General features: G+C 37.1%; 1 non-coding gene and 1 pseudogene across 1 annotated transcript; one reads left to right on the top strand and one right to left on the bottom strand.

Annotated features, from left to right (window-relative positions):
- Positions 1–6,726: 6,726 nt before the first annotated feature.
- On the top strand, positions 6,727–6,830 carry LOC126004803 (U6 spliceosomal RNA). Its single transcript, XR_007494053.1, has one exon. It is a non-coding gene; the product is annotated as a U6 spliceosomal RNA (small nuclear RNA).
- Positions 6,831–15,766: 8,936 nt separating this feature from the next.
- LOC126005241 (uncharacterized) lies at positions 15,767–15,891 on the bottom strand (annotated as a pseudogene).
- Positions 15,892–23,334: the final 7,443 nt, after the last annotated feature.

Consider the following 23,334-nt stretch of genomic DNA (forward strand, 5'->3'; position numbering starts at 1 on the left):
ATCCAACCTAGCAAGAAAGACAATTCAAGGTTTCTTCCCAATTTTGCCTTATAATATGAAGCTATATCAGAAAGAATGTGTAATATATAAACACAATAGATTAGAGAGCAAAGAGAAGGTCCTAAAGCATTTGGGAACCTAAGCTTTCACAAATAAGCAGAGTAAGAAATAGAGTAATGAAAGCCTTATTAGCCAATGGTGCTGGGAAAACTGATCAGTAGCATATAAAGAATTAGCTTAGACCTCCGTATCTCACATCATGGACAAACCTTAATTCAATGTAGATGAAAGACCCTGATACAAAACTTGATCGCATCTGGATAACTTCAGCACTTTCAGCCCCATTCAGATGTTACACTCATTTATTTACTCATTTATATTTTGAGGTCACAACCAACTGTGCTCAGAACTTCCTCCTGCAGGACTGAAGTGATAAGTGATGCCAGGCAAGAACTATGGTTAGCATTATGCAAGGCCTGAAATTTTGTACTTGCTCTTCAACTCCTATACTTGATTTTAATTTGATTGTAATGTTAAAAACTAATGTATTTCCTTAAAAAGGGACTATATACACAATGAGCATAAAGGAAATAGAGTGAAAAGTAAGATTTCTGGGGCTGGAGTAGTGGACCATGGTTTGATCCCTCAGCATCCCATTTGGTCCTTCGAGCAAGGAGCGATTTCTGAGCACATAGCCAGGTGTAACCCCTGAACATCACTGGGTGTGGCCCCAAAACAAAACATACAAACAAAACAAAAAAAAGAAAAAAGAAAAGTAAGATTTTTGACGAACACAGTCACCATGTTTGTACTGCGCCAGCTCCATAGACTCACTGTTTTCTCAGAAGAGATGTAAACCAAGCCATAAAAAATCATGGGTACACCAGCCCAGGCAGCAGAAAGCTGACAATCCAGGAGAGGGCAGGCCAAACCCCACCCTGCTGAAACCACGCCTGCTGCATCCATTTCCCATAATCACCGTTTTACCTATGGTACCATCTCATCACTCAGTTCCTTGAGATGACACCAATCTGACCATGCATCAGGTATCCCAGTTTTGGGGTTGATATCTCCAGGCTTTTTGGAGCAAGTGTGGGCACTATCTCCCCATATCTTCCTTCTCTGGGAAGCTTGGCAGCTGTAACCATGCTCACCAACACAGTCTCATGTTTGCACAGGGACAGCTCCATAGGCTTACTATTTTCTTGAATGAGATGTAATCCAAGCCATGAAGAATTATGGCTACAACTGCCACACAGCAAAAAGTTGGCTGTATCGAGAGGGTGGTCCAAACCTCCACCCTACCAAAGTCACACCTGCTGTATCCGTCACTCAGAATCAGCATTTTTTTCTGATGACCCTACCTTACCACCCCTCTACAATTCCCTTCAGGTGAGCCTATTTTGAAGCTGATGTCACCAAGGCTTTTAGATTCGAGTGCAGGCACCCTCTCCTTGCATCTTTCTTTTTCTTAGGAGGCCTGGCAGCTGAGAACTTGTCCCATAAAAGTCACAGTATCAGAAATAGTGCTTTGAATTGTTGTACAACCTTACTTGTTTCATACTTTCATCTCTATAGGAATATACCAATTTAACAGAAAGAACAACTAACAATAAGAGTGTACTAAACCTTCTGCTATTGTATTCATGAATTGGTTGGATATACAATAATTTCCACAAATGTGCTTGCTACTAAATTTTTCAGTTTTTAAACTTTCATTCTTTTCTTCCTTTTTCTTGTTTTCTTTCTATTATTATTATTTTTTTTGTTTTGTTTTTCGGCCACACCCATTTGATGCTCAGGGGTTACTCCTGGCTAAGCGCTCAGAAATTGCCCCTGGCTTGGGGGGACCAGATGGGATGCCGGGGGATCGAATCGCGGTCCTTCCTTGCCTAGTACTTGTAAGGCAGACACCTTACCTCTGGTGCCACCTCACCGGCCCCTCTTTCTATTATTTTTAAAGTAACTTTTCTCTCATGTATCTGAAAACAAATGTCAACTATGTTATACATTTTCTTTAAATAAAGTAAGAAAAAAAATGAGATTACCTTGTACCCAGACCTCCAGTAATTCAGTACTTCAGGAAATTCTGGAAATTGTGCCTTAGAACTATTACCTTTTTATTCTTTATTTTAGGGGTGGGCCACACACAGTGGTACTCAGGAGTTACTCTTCACTTTGCACTCAGGAATCATGACTGGTGAATTTGGGAGAATCATATGGGCTGCCAGGGATCAAAATAGGTTAGACATATGCAAGGCAAGCTCCCTACCTATTGTACTTTTTACTCTTGAATGAAAATATTTTGGATACCAGAAGATTCCCCTATAATCTCTTTCTGAGAGAAAATAAATCGAATCATTGGTCATGATGACCCCGTGCATGTATTATTTATGAGCATTTTATTGTCCGTTTCATAGCAACAGGTAATAGAAGGCAATAAAATTCAAGATGGGGAAAATGTTTTGTGTTGAATAACAGTCCATTTTTATGAACACTCTATCCTGCAAAGAGTAGAAGCATTCTAGAATGTAGACTAGTTTGAAAAAAATATTTAGAAACATTATTTTTCAAGATACTTTCCCAATTTGAAGAACTGCTGTTTTTAGTGTTGTGTGTATTTATTGCACACATACAAAAAAAAAAGACTGTGTAATTCCCAAATAATTTTTATGGAGCATTTTATACTATAACACTTTATTTACAATCAAAAAATTCTAAAGAAAATTAAAGGATGAATGATTTATATGTTTATTGAAATTTTTATGCTTAATTAAATCAAGCTATTACTAAGAATCTGGGCCCAGTATTCGACTACTTCCTTGCATCCAAATAGCATTCATATCCTTATGACTGAAATTTATATTTCTGTTTTCAAACTTGCTGAGTTTCTTGCATCTAAATATTACAACATCTCAAGTTAGCCATGTAATGAACCCTTAAAAACTATCATTCACATAATGGTTGTAATTTTATGAACACACCCAAATACTCTACCAATTTAACTTATTTCAAATTGTGGCAAGTTAATCATTTGGATATTTAAATTACAAACTCTAGAGTAAATCTTGTTTTCTTTTACTTTTCCAAATTAAAAAAAAATCAACCTGAAAATAAAACCCAGGCTTTTACTTCCCACTGCTCACTTGTTCAGTGCCCCACACTTTCAGTGCTTTAGTTTATTGCTACAGTTTAACTGGGTTTCCTACTTTTACCTTGGATCACAATCTCTTCTTCTTAGGACTATCCAACGTACACATAGTTCCTATTCAGAATCTGCAAGATTTTCCATTCATCTTAGATGGCTTTCATGTTCTAGATTAGCCATCTGCAAACCTTATAGCTGTATTTATCTATCTTTTTGCTCCCTTAAGTCTGAATTCTTGTGGTTTCCTGAACGTACTAAAAATACTTTAGATATTTCTTCTGTTTGGAAGGAATTCTATTCGTATTGGATATTTCTTTTGTCTGGAAAATTCTTCCCCAGAAACCTATATGAAATATACTTCCTGTGTTAAACTTCTGCCCAAATGTCTCTTTGTCTATGATACGTGTTATGAAAGTAACTCCTAATATCCATACACTAAATGTATGTCCTTATGAGATAACTATAAAAAATATCCCAAAGCTATGACTTCCCTCAGGTATTTATTTTTCTATGTCTGTTCTTCAGTGCTGATACTTTTATCAGCTAAACTTTATTTTTGCTGAATTTTTGCTAACTTGAAACATAATGTAATTTTATATCCCTAGGAAAAAACTGTTAGATTGTTAACCCAATATCATTTTCCTATAGAAAGGGAAACATTAGGGTCTAGAGCGGTGGCACAATTGGTAGCAGTTGATAGGGCATTTGCCTTGCATGTGCTAACCTAGAACTGACCGTGGTTCCATCTCCTTGGATCCCATGTGGTCTCCCAAGCCAGGGTTGATTTCTGAACTCATAGCCAGGCATAACCCCGGAGCGTCACTGGGTGTGGCCCCAAAACAAAAAACAAATAAAAAAGAAAGGGAAACATTAAAAAATTATCTTATTGGAAACATTCAGAGAGTTATTATAGAGGAAAAGCACTTGCTTTGCACATAGCCAACCTAGATTCAATCCCTGGCATCGTATAAGGTTCCCCAAACCTGCCAGGAATGATCTATGAGTACAGAGTTGGAGTAGTTTTTTTTGGGGAGGTGGGTCACACCCGGCAGTGCTCAGGGGCTACTCTGGCTCTATGCTCAGAAATCACTCCTAGCGGGCTCTGGGGACCACATGGGATGCTGGGTTTCGAACCACGTTCCTTCTGCCTGCAAGGCAAACACCCTACCTCCATGCTATCTCTCCGGCCCCAGGAGTAACTTTTGAGCTTTGCTTGGTGCGGCCCAAAAACAAAAGGAAAAATTAGGTACCCAATACATATTTGCTGATAAACGAAAGAAAGAAATACCAAGATACCATAGGAAATAAACTAAGGACACAATTTGTAAAATTAAATTAGCTTGAGGAAAAATATTTTGTTGATATATGAATTATAAAATCTGTCAGCATCTTCAACTCAACAATAAGAAACCAAGAATTCAGAGCAGAGTGCTAATAAAGTGGTTAAGGATTTTGCCTTGCATGAAGATGACAGGGCATCCTATATTGTACTTAAGGAGTAACCCCTTAGCATCACCAGCTGTAGAACACAAGAAAACAAAGAAACCAAATATTTAATATAAAAAATAATGAGACAACTGAGGAAATAGGACAGTGGGTATGGTGCTTGCCTTACATATGTCTGGCCTGGGTTCCACCGGTAGCACTGCCTTTGGTCTCCTGAGCACCACTATGGGTAATTCCTGAGCACAGGTAGGAGTAAGCCCTGAGTAGAGTTAGGTGTCACCCAAACACACACACACACACACACACACACACACACACACACAAACACACACACATGTACATGCACATGCACATGCACACACTCACACAGAGAGAAAAGAAAAAATAAATGAGATATTTAAGCAGATACTTTACTAAATCAGATATACAAATGGCAAAAATATGCTCAAGATATTATTAGCCATGAACAATTTAACTACAATGAGATCAGCACATACAATGAGATTGTTCCACATACTAAGAGGGCAAAAATTAAAAAAGCCAAGAAATTCCAAATTTTAATAAAAACTAGAATTCTTTTGTTTTATCATTTATTTGCCAGTCTCCAGACATCAGACTGTCAGGATTGCCTCAGAGCATGTGACAGCACAGGGTTTGAACTTCTGACCTTGAGCTCACCAGACCAGTTCTTCAAGCCTCTGATTCATCTACCAGGCCCCAAACTGTAACTCTTACACAATACTGACAGGAATGGAAAGCATCATAGCCTCTTTGAAGCAAATCCTAGTAGTTCACTTGAAAAGTATAGCTATTGCTGCCATCTGACCAACTAGCTCTTTACTTAAGGGATATGAACATATTTGTCCACACAAACACTTAATGCAAACACTTATATCAGCTGTATTTATATTTAGCTGGTAGCTCCCAAGCTACCCAGTCATCTTGCCACTATTGAATGGATAAACTATTATATCCATAAATAAAATTATGCTAAATGACAAAACAAAATATAATATCAACACATTACACAACTTGCAGAAGTCTCAAAAAATGTTATGCTAAGTGAAATAAATCAGATCTAAAATATCATATGCACTAGGATTTCACTTAGTTAATGCTTTGAAAAGGCACTACTGTAGTGATAAAAAGTAGGGCATAGTTAATAGTATTTGAATGAGAGAATTGACAATAAAGTTACTCAAAGTAACTGTGATGTTAGAAATTAATTACCGGGGGCCGGGAAGGTGGCGCTAGAGGTAAGGTGTCTGCCTTACAAGCGCTAGCCAAGGAACGGACTGCGGTTCGATCCCCCGGCGTCCCATATGGTCCCCCAAGCCAGGGGCGATTTCTGAGCACATAGCCAGGAGTAACCCCTGAGCGTCAAACGGGTGTGGCCCAAAAACCAAAAAAAAAAAAAAAAAAAAAGAAATTAATTACCAAAATATTTACTAATCTAAAAATTTTTTTAAAGAGGAATAAGGTATAAGAGAATAAGTATGGTTTCTTAGAGGAGGGTGGTTGTACCTAGTAGTGTTCAGGGATAACTCCTTATTCTGTGCTCAAGGATTATTCCTGGAAGTATTCAAGGTGCTATACATATGTCACACCAAGTATTGAAGCAGGGTTGTTCATATGCAATGCAATCACCTTAACCACTACACTATTACTCTGGTCACTGGAATTAAGTATATTTTAACTAGTATAGCAATACAATATTAAAGCAAATTGTAATAAACTTGAATTTATTCACCTTTTTATCATAGTAATTTTGTTATAGTGCACAATTTTATTCAAAAATTGCTTTTCTTTTTTCTTTTAAGCTAATTTTCATTCATAAAATATTTTTTGTGTCATATAAGTGATGTAACAACAGAAGCTGGATATCCTTGTACTTCAGTTTTATGATGATAAATAGACAACTTTCTTTTCAGAAGAATGTTCATTTTCCACTATATATTGTGAACTGTGAACTGAGAAATAAACATTTACATGATTTTCTTTAATTTTTAAATATATTAAGATTTCACTAGTGAGTCTGAAAGTTATGCGACTTTAGTTAAATAATTTATATATTAAAGATGGAGGCATGTCTAAGGTTTGTAACAATCAGTGAAATTAAGATTGAATCATCAGTGCTCGCTTCGGCAGCACATATACTAAAATTGGAATGATACAGAGATTAGAATGGCACCTGTGCAAGAATGACAGGGAAATTTGTGAAGCGTTTTATATTTTTTAATCCCACAGATAGAGACAGAATTCTGAAAACAGCAAGATCAAAGGAGGAAATTACATTAAAGGGAGCATCCTTGAGATTTACAGCAGACATGTCACCAGAAACACTCAAGGCCAGAAAGCAGTGGTGGGATATTGTGACAAGACTGAATGAAATGAATGCTTCACCTAGAATACTGTACCCAGCAAAACTCACTTTCCGGTTTGACGGAAGAATACATGGTTTCACAGACAAAAAACAGCTCAGAAACTTTACAGACTCAAAACCAGTCTTAAGAGAAAAACTGAAAGACCTAATTTAAGACAAGACTAACCAAAAGACACACCAAATTTCGATATAAAGATGGCATTAAATCCCAGGACAATTTTTTCTCTCAACGTCAATGGACTAAATGCACCAGTTAAGAGACACAGAGTGGCTAAATGGATCAAAAAACTCAATTCAACCTTCTGCTGCCTACAAGAAACGCACCTGAATAGTCAGAACAAACATAGACTCAAAATAAAAGGCTGGAGAAAAATTATCCAAGCAAACAACACCCATAAAAAAGCTGGAGTGGCCATACTAATATCAGATAATGCAAACTTTATACTCAGGAAGGTTGTAAGGGACAAAGATGGACATTTTATATTAATCAAGGGGTATGTAGAGCAGGAAGAAATCACTCTCCTAAACATATATGCACAGAATGAGGGGCCAGCAAAATATTTAATAGAACTGTTGACAAAATTGAAAAATAATATCAATAACAACACAATAATTGTGGGGGACCTCAACATGGCTTTGTCAACACTGGATAGGTCAACCACACTAAAACCCAACAAGAATATACAAGACCTAAAAGGAGAAATGGAAGAAAGAGGCCTAGTGGATATATACAGGACACTCCATCCCCAGAAACCTGGATACACATTCTTCTCAAATGTACATGGGACATTCTCCAGGATAGACTACATGCTGGCACATAAAACATGCCTCCATAATATCAAGCGGATAGATATTTTGCAGACTACCATCGCTGACCACAAGGCTCTGAAATTATTTGTGAATTCCAAAGGAACACAGAAGAAAAACTTTAACACCTGGAAGTTAAACAGCCTCATACTGAATAACCAGTGGGTCCGAGATGAAATCAAGGAGGAAATCAAAAGGTTCCTGGAAACAAATGACAATAAAGACACAAACTATCAGAACATATGGGACAAAGCAAAAGCAGTACTGAGAGGAAATTTTATAGCTTTGCAAGCACACATCAGGAAGGAAGAGGAGCTTACCTGAGGAGCTTAATGACACAGCTAATAGAACTAGAAAGTGCTCAAGAGAAGGACCCAAAAATAGGGAGACAGAAGGAAATAACAAAGCTGAGAGCTTTTGTTTGGAAACCCAAAAAACAACCCGAAAGATCAATGAAAACAGAAGTTGGTTCTTTGAAAAAATAAACAAGATTGATAGACCCCTGGCAAAACTAACAAAGAAAGAGAGAGAGAGAAACTTGATAACTCGTATTAGGAATGAAAAAGGAGAGATCACTACTGATATGACAGATTTTCAAAGGGTAATCAGAAACTACTTTGAGAAACTCTACGCCACTAAAAATGAGAACCTGGAAGAAATGGATAAAATCTTGGACTCATAATCTTCCACGGTTGAAGGAAGAGGATGTAGCATATCTAAACACCCCCATCACTATTGATGAAATTAAAACGGTCATCAAATGTCTGCCCAAAAACAAAAGCCCAGGCCCATATGGATTCACTAATTAATTCTTTCAAACTTTCCAAAAGGAACTACTACCAATCCTGGCAAGACTCTTTCATGAAATTGAACAAACGGAAACACTTCCAAATAGCTTTTATGAAGCCAACATAACCTTGATACCCAAACCAGACAGAGATGCTATGAAAAAAAGAAAATTACAGACCAATATCGCTGATGAATGCAGATGCAAAGATCCTCAACAAAATCCTGGAAAATAGGATTCAAAGCCACATTAAGAAGATCATCCACTAGGATCAAGTAGGTTTTATCCCAAGAATGCAAGGATGGTTTAACATCCGTAAATCTATCAACATCATACGCAACATTAACAACAAGAAAAATAAAAACCACATGATCATATCAATAGATGCAGAGAAAGCATTTGACAAGGTCCAACACCCATTCTTGATCAAAACTCTCAGCAAGATGGGAATGGAAGGAACCTTTCTCAATATAGTTAAGGCCATCTACCACAAGCCAGTGGCAAATATTATCCTCAATGGAGAAAAACTAAAAGCCTTTCCTCTAAATTCTGGCACAAGACAAGGCTGTCCTCTCTCACCACTCCTATTCAACATAGCACTGGAAGTACTCGCTAGTGATTAGGCAAGAAAAAGATATCAAGGGAATCCAGATAGGAAAGGAAGTAGTCAAGCTCTCACTGCTTGCAGATGACATGATAGTCTACTTAGAAAACCCTAAAGACACTACCAAAAAGCTTCTAGAAAAAATAGACTCATATAGCAAGGTGGCAAAATACAAAATTAACACACAAAAATCAATGGCCTTTCTATACACCAATAGTAATAAGGAAGAAAAGGACATTAAGAAAACAACCCCTTAATATATTCCCATCTGTTAATTTCTGCTTTCACTTGCTTGGAGAGTGCAGTTTCTTCCTTGAAGATGCCTTTAGCCTCAATGTCCTGGAGTGTTTTACCTACGTATTGTTCTATATATCTTATGGTTTTGGGGCTGATATCGAGGTCTTTAATCCATTTGGATTTTACCTTCGTACATGATGTTAGCTGGGGGTCTAAGTTCAATTTTTTGCAAGTGGCTACCCAGTTGTGCCAACACCACTTGTTGAAGAGGCTTTCTTTGTTCCATTTAGGATTTTTTGCTCCTTTATCAAAAATTAGGTGATTGTATGTCTGGGGAATATTCTCTGAGTATTCAAGCTTATTCCACTGATCTGAGGGCCTGTCCTTATTCCAATACCATGCTGTTTTGATAACTATTGCTTTGTAGTAAAGTTTAAAGTTGGGGAAAGTAATTCCTCCCATATTCTTTTTCCCAATGATTGCTTTAGCTATTCGAGGGTGTTTATTGTTCCAAATAAATTTCAAAAGTGCCTGGTCCACTTCTTTGAAGAATGTCATGGGTATCTTTAGGGGGATCGCATTAAATCTGTACAGTGCTTTGGGGAGTATTGCCATTTTAATGATGTTAATCCTGCCAATCCATGAGCAGGGTATGTGCTTCCATTTCCACGTGTCCTCTCTTATTTCTTGGAGCAGAGTTTTATAGTTTTCCTTGTATAGGTCCTTCACATTTTTAGTCAAGTTGATTCCAAGATATTTGAGTTTGTGTGACACTATAGTGAATGGAGTTGTTTTCTTAATGTCCATTTCTTCCTTATTAGTATTGGTGTATAGAAAGGCCATTGATTTTTGTGTGTTAATTTTGTAGCCTGCCACCTTGCTATATGAGTCTATTGTTTCTAGAAGCTTTTTGGTAGAGTCTTTGGGGTTTTCTAAGTAGAGTATCATGTCATCTGCAAACAGTGAGAGCTTGACTTCTTCCTTTCCTATCTGGATTCCCTTGATATCCTTTTCTTGCCTAATCGCTATAGCGAGTACTTCCAGTGCTATGTTGAATAGGAGTGGTGAGAGAGGACAGCCTTGTCTTGTGCCAGAATTTAGAGGAAAGGCTTTCAGTTTTTCTCCATTGAGGACAATATTTGCCTCTGGCTTGTGGTAGATGGCCTTAACTATATTGAGAAAGGTTCCTTCCATTCCCATCTTGCTGAGAGTTTTGATCAAGAATGGGTGTTGGACCTTGTCAAATGCTTTCTCTGCATCGATTGATATGATCATGTGATTTTTATTTTTCTTGCTGTTGATGTTGTGTATTATGTTGATAGATTTACGGATGTTAAACCAGCCTTGCATTCCTGGAATGAAACCTACTTGATCGTAGTGGATGATCTTCTTAATGAGGCATTGAATCCTATTTGCCAGGATTTTGTTGAAGATCTTTGCATCTGCATTCATCAGCGATATTGGTCTGTAATTTTCTTTTTTCATAGCATCTCTGTCTGGTTTAGGTATCAAGGTAATGTTGGCTTCATAAAAGCTATTTGGAAGTTTTCCTGTTTTTTCAATTTCATGAAAGAGTCTTGCCAGGATTGGTAGTAGTTCCTCTTGAAATGTTTGAAAGAATTCATTAGTAAATCCATCTGGGCCTGGGCTTTTGTTTTTGGGCAGACATTTGATTACTTTCTTAATTTCCTCAATAGTAATGGGTGTGTTTAGATATGCTACATCCTCTTCATTCAATCGTGGAAGATTATAAGATTCCAAAAATTTATCCATTTCTTCCAGGTTTTCATTTTTAGGTGCATAGAGATGGGAATATATTAAGCTGAGAAGCTTCTGCACCTCAAAGAAAATAGTGCCCAAGATACAAGAGCCACCAACTGAGTGGGAGAAACTATACACCCAATACCCATCAGATAAGGGGCTAATCTCCAAAATATACAAGGCACTGACAGAACTTTACAAGAAAAAAACATCTAATCCCATCAAAAAATGGGGAGAAGAAATGAACAGACACTTTGACAAAGAAGAAATACAGATGGCCAAAAGACACATGAAAAAGTGCTCCACATCACTAATCATCAGGGAGATGCAAATCAAAACAACGATGAGATACCACCTCACACCACAGAGAATGGCACACATCACAAAGAATGAGAATAAACAGTGTTGGCAGGGATGTGGGGAGAAAGGAACTCTTATCCACTGCTGGTGGGAATGCCGTCTAGTTCAACCTTTATGGAAAGCGATATGGAGATTCCTCCAAAAACTGGAAATCGAGCTCCCATACGATCCAGCTATACCACTCCTAGGAATATACCCTAGGAACACAAAAATACAATACAAAAACCCCTTCCTTACACCTATATTCATTGCAGCACTATTTACCATAGCAAGACTCTGGAAACAACCAAGATGCCCTTCAACAGACGAATGGCTAAAGTAACTGTGGTACATATACACAATGGAATATTATGCAGCTGTCAGGAGAGATGAAGTCATGAAATTTTCCTATACATGGATGTACATGGAATCTATTATGCTGAGTGAAATAAGTCAGAGAGAGAGAGAAAAACGCAGAATGGTCGCACACATTTATGGGTTTTAAGAAAAATGAAAGACATTCTTGCAATAATAACTTTCAGACACAAAAGAGAAAAGAGCTGGAAGTTCCAGCTCACCTCAGGAAGCTCATCACAAAGAGTGATGAGTTTAGTTGGATAAATAACTACATTTTGAACTGTCCTAATAATGAGAATGTATGAGGGAAATTGAGAACCTGTTTAGAGTACAGGCGGGGGTCGGGTGGGGAGGAGGGAGACTTGGGACATTGGTGATGGGAATGTTGCACTGGTGATGGGTGGTGTTAAAAAAATATAAAAAAAATAAATAAATATAGATAAGATGGAAGACTCCAAAATCAAAAAAAAAAAAAAAAGAAATGTGTTGCCTAAGGTTACATTCTGATTCAAATGTATAGCAGTCTGATTTTAATTTCCCACCTGCTCCCTAATGTTGAAAAAAAAAAAAGAAAACAACCCCATTCACAATAGTGCCACATAAACTCAAATATCTTGGAATCAACATGACTAAAAATGTGAAGGGCCTATACAAAGAAAACTATAAAACTCTGCTCAAAGAAATAAGAAAGGACACATGGAAATGGAAACACATACCCTGCTCATGGATTGGCAGGATTAACATCATTAAAATGGCAATACTCCCCAAGGCATTATACAGATTTAATGTGATCCCTCTAAAGATACCCATGACATTCTTCAAAGAAGTGGATCAGGCACTTTTGAAATTCATTTGGAACAATAAACACCCTAGAATAGCTAAAGCAATCATTGGGAAAAAGAATATGGGAGGAATTACTTTCCCCAACTTTAAACTGTACTACAAAGCAATAGTTATCAAAACAGCATGGTATTGGAATAAAGACAGGCCCTCAGATCAGTGGAATAGGCTTGAATACTCAGAAAATGTTCCCCAGACATACAATCACCTAATTTTTGATAAAGAAGCAGGAAATCCTAAATGGAGCAGGGAAAGCCTCTTCAACAAGTGGTGTTGGCACAACTGGGTAGCCACTTGCAAAAAATTGAATTAGACCCCCAGCTAACATCATGTACGAAGGTAAAATCTAAATGAATTAAAGACCTCAATATCAGACCCAAAACCATAAGATATATAGAACAACACATAGTCAAAACACTCCAGGACATTGAGACTACAGGCATCTTCAAGGAGGAAACTGCACTCTCCAAGCAAGTGAAAGCAGAGATTAACAGATGGGAATATATTAAGCTGAGAAGCTTCTGCACCTCAAAGAAAATAGTGCCCAGGATACAAGAGCCACCCACTGAGTGGGAGAAACTATTCACCCAATACACATCAGATAAATAGCTAATCTCCAAAATATACAAGGCACTGACAGAACTTTACAAGAAAAAAACATCTAATCCCATCCAAAAATGGGGAGAAGAAGTGGACAGACACTTTGACAAAGAAGAAATACAAATGGCCAAAAGATACATGAATAAATGCTCCACATCACTAATCACCAGGGCGATGCAAATCAAAACAACGATAAGATACCACCTCACACCACAGAGAATGGCACACATGACAAAGAATGAGAATAAACAGTGTTGGCGGGGATGTGGAGAGAAAGGAACTCTTATCCACTGCTGGTGGGAATGCTGTCTAGTCCAACCTTTATAGAAAGCGATATGGAGATTCCTCGAAAAACTGGAAATTGAGCTCCCATATGATCCAGCTATACCACTCCTAGGAATATACCCTAGGAACACAATAATACAATACAAGAATCCCTTCCTTACAGCTATATTCATTGCAGCACTATCATAGCAAGACTCTGGAAACAACTAAGATGCCCTTCAACAGACGAATGGCTAAAGAAACTGTGGTACATATACACAATGGAATATTATGCAGCTGTCAGGAGAGATGAAGTCATGAAATTTTCCTATACATGGATGTACACGGAATCTATTATGCTGAGTGAAATAAGTCAGGAGAGAGAGAGAAACGCAGAATGGTCTCACTCATCTATGGGTTTTAAGAAAAATGAAAGACATTCTTGCAGTAATAATTTTCAGACACAAAAGAGAAAAGAGCTGGAAGTTCCAGCTCACCTCAGGAAGCTCATCAAAAAAAGTGATGAGTTTAGTTAGAAAAATTACTACATTTTGAACTGTCCTAATAATGAGAATGTATGAGGGAAATGGAGAGCCTGTTTAGAGTACAGGCGTGGGTCTGGTGGGGAGGAGGGAGATTTGGGACATTGCTCCACAATATTTTCTCAATTTTTCTAAAAGTCTGTAGAATAACTGTGGATGAGTGCTCCTTCAATGGTGTTTAACCTAGTAGTTGCATTGCAGATTTAGTGGGCATTAAGGCTTTGGTGAAGAGGTTTTGAAAAGACCAATGTCACATGTTAATATTTTGTTTGTTTGATTCTTGCTTCTTTTTTGTAATTTTTTTTGGGGGAAGTTTACACTAAGTGATTCTCAGGGTTTTCTTCTGTCTCTAACCTTAAAAATCATTTTGGGGTGCCTTGGGTGGTAATGTGGGTAGATGCTGGGAAATTGAAGCTATGTCACACATTCTTTTTTTTTTTAATACTATCTTTATTTAAGCAACATGATTACAAACATATTTGTAGTTGGGTTTCAGTTATAAAAAAATGAACAACCCCTCTTCACCAGTGCAAACTTACCACCACCACTGCCCCCAAACTCACTCTTCTCCCTCCCTTTGCCTGTATTTGAAACAGGCATTCTAATTCTCTCACTCACTAACATTGTCATAATTGTTAGTGTAGTTATTTCTCTAGCTGCACTTACCACTTTTTGTGGTAAGCTTCATATTGTGGTCGTGAGGGTGATCTGACTGTGACATGTAATTTCATTGATCACGAGGGTTGGTAGGTCACACATTCAAGAAAAGTGTGCTTTCTGCTGTACTCTCTCCAGCTGAGACTCCTTTTATAAAAAATATTTTTATGTACCATGATTTACAATATTGATATTGAAAGGGTTTCATGCACAAAATATTCCAATACCACACACTACACACCAAAGTGCCAGTTTCCTTCTATCGTATTTCAGTGATGCCCCTCCGTCCTTTCCTCTTTTCCCGTCAATAATAGGCTTTATATAAAAGACCAATTCTCACTTTCTGTTGTCTTTGAATAACATAGTAAAAAAAGCATCTGTTTATCTCTACACCAGCCTGAGACCATGGGTTGAGTATCATCCTTAGCCACATCCTCCTCGGCCACAGACTTTTCATCAGAGATGTGTTCTTCCTTTTTAATGTTATGAGAATCTCTTAGAAAACAGATGTGAAGATGATTTCCTGCAGGAATCCACTTGAGGTAGTACTACGCACATGCAGTATGTGCCAGAATGGTGCCCAGAACCTACCACATCAGATTGGCAGTGAGTATTGTTGTTACTTTGTTCTAGAAAACTTCATAGGGTAGAGTCTGTATTATACAAATAAATGGCAAGCAGGCTAACTTAAAGAGCCTCTGTCAGAGTAAAATTGAGCCCTGGTTCTTGTAACCAATAGGAAACATAATTCTTGAAGAGCTAAAGTTCATGTGTTGGTAGTTTTTAAGAGTGATATGGTCAACCAAACGAATGGATCCATTAGTTAGCAGCAAGCTTCAGCACAGCTTACTGGTCAGCATTGCTGGAAGATCTGATTTAGACATTAGTTTAATCTACGTTTCTTTTTCTGTCTACTTTTTAGACAAATGTTACATAACAATTTACACTTTCTTTTTCCTAAAAATAGACTGTAATATTAGAAAATTTTCTTTTTTTGTCCCTCCCCCATTCACAATACAGACCAGGCAAAGGGCCTGGGCTGAGGTTTATATGGGGTGCATTTACTGTACCTCCTCTTTCTATAAAGTCAGTGTAAAGAACACTAAGCATTGGGAGGCCTTATATTTTCTTTTCTTTTTCTGGATTATTTTTATATATAAAAGAAAACCTTCACCAGTGCAACATTCTCATCACCAATATCCCAAGTGCCCTTCCTCCCCACCCACCCCACAATGGCCTGTACTCTAGACAGGCTTTCTACTTCCCTCATTCACATTTTCTTATGATAGTTCTCAGCGTAATTATTTCTGTGACTTCACTAAACAATCCCTGTGGTGAGTTTCATGTCGGGAGCTGGACCCTCCAGTTCTCTTCTGTTTTGTCTCTGAGAATCATTACACAAATGTTTTTCATTTTTTCTCAAAACACATAGATGAGTGAGATCATTTTGTGTTTATCTCTCTCCCACTGACGTTTTTCACTCAGCATAATAGATTCCATATACATCCATGTATAGGAAAATTTCATAACTTCATCTCTCCTTATGGCTGCATAATATTCCATTGTGTATATGTACCACAGTTTCTTTAGCCATTCATCTGTTGAAGGGCATCTTGGTTGTTTCCAGTCTGGCTATTGTAAATAGTGCTGCAATGAATATAGGTGTGAGAAAGGGATTTTTGTTTTGTATTTTTGTGTTCCTAGGATATATCCCTAGGAGTGGAATAGCTGGATCATATAGGAGCTCAATTTCCAGCTTTTGGAGAAATCTTCATATCGCTTTCCACAGAGGTTGGACTAGATGGCATTCCCACCAGCAGTGAATAAGACTTCCTTTCTCTCCACATCCCCACCAGCACTGCTTGTTCTCACTCTTTCTGATGTGTGCCAATCTCTGTGGCATGAGATGGTACCTCATAGTTGTTTTGATTTACATCTCCCTTATGATTAGTGATGTGGAGCATTTTTTCATGTGCCTTTTGGCCATTTTTATTTTTTTTTTGTCAAAGTGTCTGTTCATTTCTTCTCCCCATTTTTGATGAGGTTAGATGATATTTTTTCGTAATTTTTAATTTTTTTTTTGTAATTTGAAAATTTTTCTTTGACTATTTTAGTTGAATTTACTTACTTTAATTGAATCCCACAAGTTTGCTGCCATGTTTTATTATGCTTCTTTTTTTTTTTAAATACTTTTTTGATTTTTAACAAGACACAATTTTCTGGGTTTCTGTACTAACTTACAGGGATATTTTACAACATCTGGAATCCTTAATAACCTATAAATGAAGAATGCTTTCCGTTTTTCTTCAGAAAAAATTCATTCGTATGGCTTTCAGTCTTGTCTTCCAAATGGGACGATATGTCTATAAAAAAGAACAGTGTCTGTATTTTTGGTTAAATCTGAAGAAAATACAAGAGAAGTATATGCAGCAACTCACATTATTTTGCTATTGAAACTCAAAAGAATTTAAAAGAAATATTATATTAAAAAATAACAGATACTAAATCAAAAACATCAAAGAAAATAAGCACTAATAATATCAGTGCATATCAACAAACATATTAAGAAAAAATATTAAAATCATTAGCGTGGGGAGACTTGCTTTGGGTCAAGAAAGCCAGCTCTGCCCTAAGAAGTGTGATGTGTCACAAGTACTAACATCAAGACAATGGATTTGTCAGGCATTCTGAAATTTCCCTCGAAAGAAGATAAATTTCATTTGTGATGACTCTTTGGTCTATCTTATATAAAGAATAAGCTAACCTAGAAAAATTTATTTTGGGCGGGGGAGAGGTGATCTAAAGGGCCATAACCAATGGTTCTCTGGGCTTACTCCAGGTTCTGTGCTCAGGAACTATTCCAACATTGCTCAGGTACCCTTATAGAGTGGAAGGAATCTAACCAAATGGAGAACTTGCAAGGGAAGTGCCTTAACACCTGAATTATCTCTTCAGTGTTCACCTGGGAAATATACGGCATAAAGTTGTAAATAAATCGATCTTTCTCCAAACAGCAACTTAAATCTCAACGTGTTCCTTGTATTTTAGATTTTCTCTCACAATCAACTCATTTCTTGTTAGTATAAAAGTTTTATAGCCGTGAGATTTTATAGAATCTGATAATTAGGATTTACTGACGTAATATGTATTTAATTTTTTTTGTTTGATTCTGGATAGTTTAATCCACAGCTGCAACTGGTAACATGATTTTGTCCAAATTCTACACTTTAGTCTTAGCAATTAAAAGACTCTTATGCAATTACACTTGAGTCTAAACACTGATTTAAAAACAAAGAACTTTTTCCTGATGAAAAAAATAGTTTAATAGAATCATGGAACTGCATTTTTAATTAGCAAGCTATCTATGCTATGATTTTGCATTGGCTAGAGAAAATACCTTCAAAACAAGTAAAATAGTAACCTACATTTTTCATAATTGCATTCCAATGTTCTTTATTTTTTTTGCTAAAGGTTCTAAAATTATGGATTAGTAGAAAGTGTTGTAAATGTTAAAGGAAAACTAAGTGTCTCAAATAAAAATTGTTTCTAAATATTTATTTAACTATTATAGTTTAATTATTAATAAAGTTGCTTAAATGTTAAAATGTCCAATAAATTATAGATTTTAAATTTTTGGGAATTAACTTCTTAACTTTGTTTTTGTTTCTTTGTATGCTTGCTTGGGGGCATATCTGGCCATACTGGGACATCATTCAGGGAAATGCTGGAGGAATCATGTGGTGCTGGCATTGAAAAGCAACTGACCTCTCTGGTAAATGAACTAAAATCGCTAAGCCTCTAGTTAACTAGTAATTAGAATATGTTATACTTATCATCTGGTAAATATTTTAATCTCAACTGGTTTTAGCCAATGATATATGTTTTTGTATTATTCAATATGACCAAATCTTGCAATGCAAAACATTGCTAAATGATGTCGCCTCTTTAAATATTATTTGAAGATATGACTTTAGCTGTTCACCTGTAAAAGGATTTTACTTTAAGAGAAAAACATGTATATAAATATAATGCTAAGATTTTATCAGTTTTACAAGCAGTGCTGGCAGGGATGTGGAGAGAAAGAAATTCTTATCCACTGCTAGTGGTAATGTTGTCTAGTCCAACCTTTATGGAAAGCGATATGGAGATTCCTCCAGAAACTGGAAATCGAGCTCCCATATGATCCAACTATCCCACTCCTATGAATATACCCTAGGAAACAAAAATAGAAAACAAAAATTCCTTCCTCACACCTATATTCATTGCAGCACTATTTACAATAGCCAGAATCTGGAAACAACCAAGATGCCCTTCAACAAATGAATGGCTGAAGAAACTGTGGTACAACCCCACACTGCTGTGCCTTTGATCACTCTGAGGACTTCAAGGGAAACTTCTCCTGTGCCTGTCTGTATTTCTGAATACCTGAAGGTCTCCTCAGAGGCCTAGGGAGCGCACCCCCCAAAAATTGTCAAGTAGAGACAGCAGAAGAGCACAGCTGCTCTGCTTCACTTTGAGGCCGCGCACTCTTTCTAACCAATGAACCCCACCACAACACGCAGGAAAAACCACACTACAAGCGTGACAATAGGGAAACCTCTCAGGCAAACACCATCCACAGAGAATGAAGACGAAAGCTCGAATGACCTAATAAATTCCAACCACCTGATTAACCGCTTGGAAAGGAACTTAGAATAGAAATATGGAAGATGTTTGTAGAACTCAAAGAAAGCATAGATCAATCTGAACAGAACACAAAGACAGAAATCAGAAAACTCCAAACTGAAATAACGGATCTGAAAAAAAGGTAGCTCAACTGAAAACCTTAATGAATGGCCTCGCCAGCAGGGTATCAGCAGCTGAGGAGAGAATCGGAGTACTGGAAGATATGATGCAGAAAAACTCAACACAGCAGAAGAAACTGGAAAAGAACCTTAAGACAAACAATCAGGCAATGGAAAAAGTACTCAAGGAATGTGAACAGATGAAAATAGAAGTCTTTGATAAACTCAACAGACACAACATAAGAATGATTGGAGTCCCAGAGACCCAGGTAGGAGATCTCTAGAAAGAATCAACTGTCAAAGATATCATCAAAGAGATACTCCCAGAGTTAAAGACTACATGCAATCAAATCCTGCATGCCCGAAGAGTACCAGCTAAAAGAGACCCAAAGAAAAACACCCCAGGACACATCCTCATTACAATAAAAATTTCCAAAGATAGAGAAAGAATACTGAAAGAAGCAAGATCAAAAAGTTAAATTACATTCAAAGGAGCATTTCTAAGACTTACAGCAGACATGTCACAAAAAACTCTCAAGGCCAGAAGACAGTGGTGGGATATTGTGACAAGACTGAATGACATGAATGCCTCACCAAGAATACTGTACCCAGCCCAACTCACATTCAGGTTTGAAGGAAGAATACATAGCTTCATGGATAAACAAAAGCTCAGAAACTTCACAGATGAAAAACCAGCCTTAAAGGAAAAACTGACAGGTCTACTCTAAGACAAGAGAGACCAACAAACACAGCAAACTTATCTACAAAGATGACATTAAATCCTATGACAATCATCTCCCTAAATGTCAATGGACTAAATTCACCAATTAAAAGACACAGAATGGCAAAATGGGTCAAAAAGATGAATCTAACCTTCTGCTGTCTACAAGAAACATATCGGAATAGTCAGAACAAATATAGACTCAAAATCAAAGGCTAGAGGAAAATTATCCAAGCAAACAACAAACTCTAAAAACTGGGGTGGCCATATTAATATCTGATGACACCAATTTATACTCAGAAAAGTGGTAAGGGACAAAGATGGACACTATGTACTAATCAAGTAATATGTGCAACAGGAAGAAATCAGACTATTAAACATATATGCACCCAATGAGAGACCAGCAAATTATCTAATACAGTTACTGACAAATCTGAAAGAAGAAATTTATAATAACACAATAATTTTTAGAGACCTCAAAACGGCCCTATCAACACTTGATAGGTCAACCAGACTGAAACCCAACAAAAACATACTACCGCTGAAAAGAGTAATGGAAGAAAGAGGACTAGTATATATATATACAGGACATTCCATCCCAAAAATCCTGGATACACATTCTTCTCCAAAGTACATGGGTCATTCTCCAGGATAGACTACATGCTGACATATAAAACATACCTCCATAAAATCAAGAGGATAGAAATCTTGCAGGCTACCTTTGCTGACCAAAAGGCTCTGAAATTAGATGTGAACTACAAAGCCACACAGAAGAAAAACTTTAACAATTGGAAATTAAACACCCTGTTACTGAACAACCAGTGTGTCTGAGATGAAATCAAAGAGGAAATCAAAACTTTCCTGGAAACAAATGATAATGAAGACACAAACTGCCAGAATCTATGGGGTACAGCAAAAGTGGTCCTGAGAGGAAAATTTATAGCTCTACAAGCACACATCAGGAAGGAAGAAGGGGCATACCTGAATAACTTAATGACGCAGCTCAAAAAATTAGAAAATGACCAACAAAAGGAACCAAAAATAGGGAGACAGAAGGAAAAAACAAAGCTGAAAGCAGAACTCAATGAAGTGGAAAACCAAAAAGCAATCCGAAAGATCAACAAAAGCAGAAGCTGGTTCTTTGAAAAAATAAACAAGATTGATAGACCATTGGCAAAACTCACAAAGAAAGAGAGAGAGAAATCTGATAACCATATTAGAAATGAAAAGGGGGAGATCACGACAGATATTGCAGAGATCCAAAGGGTAATCTGAGACTACTTTGAGAAGCTTTATGCTACTAAACATGAGAACCTAGAAGAAATGGAAAAATTCTTGGACACTTATAACCTTCCACATTTAAGTAAGGAGGATGTAGCATAACTAAACATCCCCATCACTACTGAGGAAATTGAAACTGTAATCAAACATCTACCCAAAAAGAAAAGCCCAAGCCCAGACAGATTTCCTAATGAATTTTTTCAAATCTTTCAAGAGGAGCTACTACCAATTCTAGCCAGGTTCTTTCATGAAGTTGAAAAAATGGGAACACTCTCAAACAACTTTTATGAAGCTAACGTCACCTTGATACCAAAACCAGACAGAGATGCTGCCAAAAAAGAAAATTACAGACCAGTATTCCTAATGAATGCTGATGCAAAGATCTTCAACACATTCTTGGCAAATAGGATACAATGCATCATCAAGAAGATCATACACTACTACCCAGGAATGCAAGGATGGTTTAACATCCGTAAATCTATTAACATCATACACAACATCAACAAGAAGAAAATTAAAAATCACATGAGCATACCAATAGACACAGAGAATGCATTTGATAAGGTTCAACACCCATTCTTGATCAAAACTCTCAGCAAGATGGGAATGAAAGGAACTTTTCTCAGTCTAGTTAAAGCCATCTACCACAAGCCAATGGCAAATATCATCCTCAATGGAAAAAAATCTAAAAGCTTTTCCTCTAAATTCTGGTACAAGACAAGGCTGTCCGCTCTCACTACTCCTTTTCATTTAGTACTGGAAGTTCTTGCTGTGGCGATCAGGCAAAAAAAAAAAAAAAAAAAAAAAAAAAAAAAAAAAAAAGATATCAAGGGAACCCAGATAGGAAAGGAAGAAATCAAGCTCTCAGTGTTTGCAGGTGACATGATACTGTACTAAGAAAACCCTAAAGACTCTAACAAAAAGCTTCTAGAAACAATAGATTCATATGGCAAGGAGGCAGTCTACAAAATTAACACACAGAAATCTATGGCCTTTTTATACACCAATAATGATAGGGAAGAGAAGGAAGTCAAGAAGGCAATCCCATTCACATTAGTGCCACACAAACTCAAATATCTTGGAGTCAACTTGACCAAAGATGTGAAGGACCTATACAAAGAAAACTATAAAGCCCTGCTCCAAGAAATAAGAGAGGACACACAGAAATGGAAACACACCCTGCTCATGGATTGGCAGGATTAACATCATTAAAATGGCAATACTCCCCAAAGCATTATACAGATTTAATGCGATCCCCTTAACAATACCCATGACATTCTTCAAAGAAGTGGAACAAACACTTATGAAGTTCATCTGGAACAATAAACACCCTCGAATAGCTAAAGCACTCCTAGAGAAAAGGAAAATGGGAGGCATTATTTTCCCCAACTTTAAGCTGTACTACAAAGCAATAGTTATCAAAACAGCATAGTATTGGAATAAAGACAGACCCTCAGATCAGTGGAATAGGCTGGTGTTCTCAGACAATGTCCCTAGACATACAATTACCTAATTTTTGACAAAGGAGCAAGAAATCCTAAATGGAGCAAAGAAAGCCTCTTTAACAAGTGGTGTTGGCACAACTGTCTAGCCACTTGTAAAAAAGCGAACATAGACCCCCCAGTTAACATCATGTACGAAGGTAAAATCAAAATGGATTAAATACCTTGATATCACACCTGATACCATAAGGTATATAGAACAAAACATTAGTAAAACACTCCATGACATTGAGACTAAAGGCATCTTCAAGGAGGAAACTGCACTTTCCAAACA

This window comes from Suncus etruscus, chromosome 3 (genome assembly GCF_024139225.1).
Source record: "Suncus etruscus isolate mSunEtr1 chromosome 3, mSunEtr1.pri.cur, whole genome shotgun sequence".
Lineage (NCBI taxonomy): Eukaryota > Metazoa > Chordata > Mammalia > Eulipotyphla > Soricidae > Suncus > Suncus etruscus.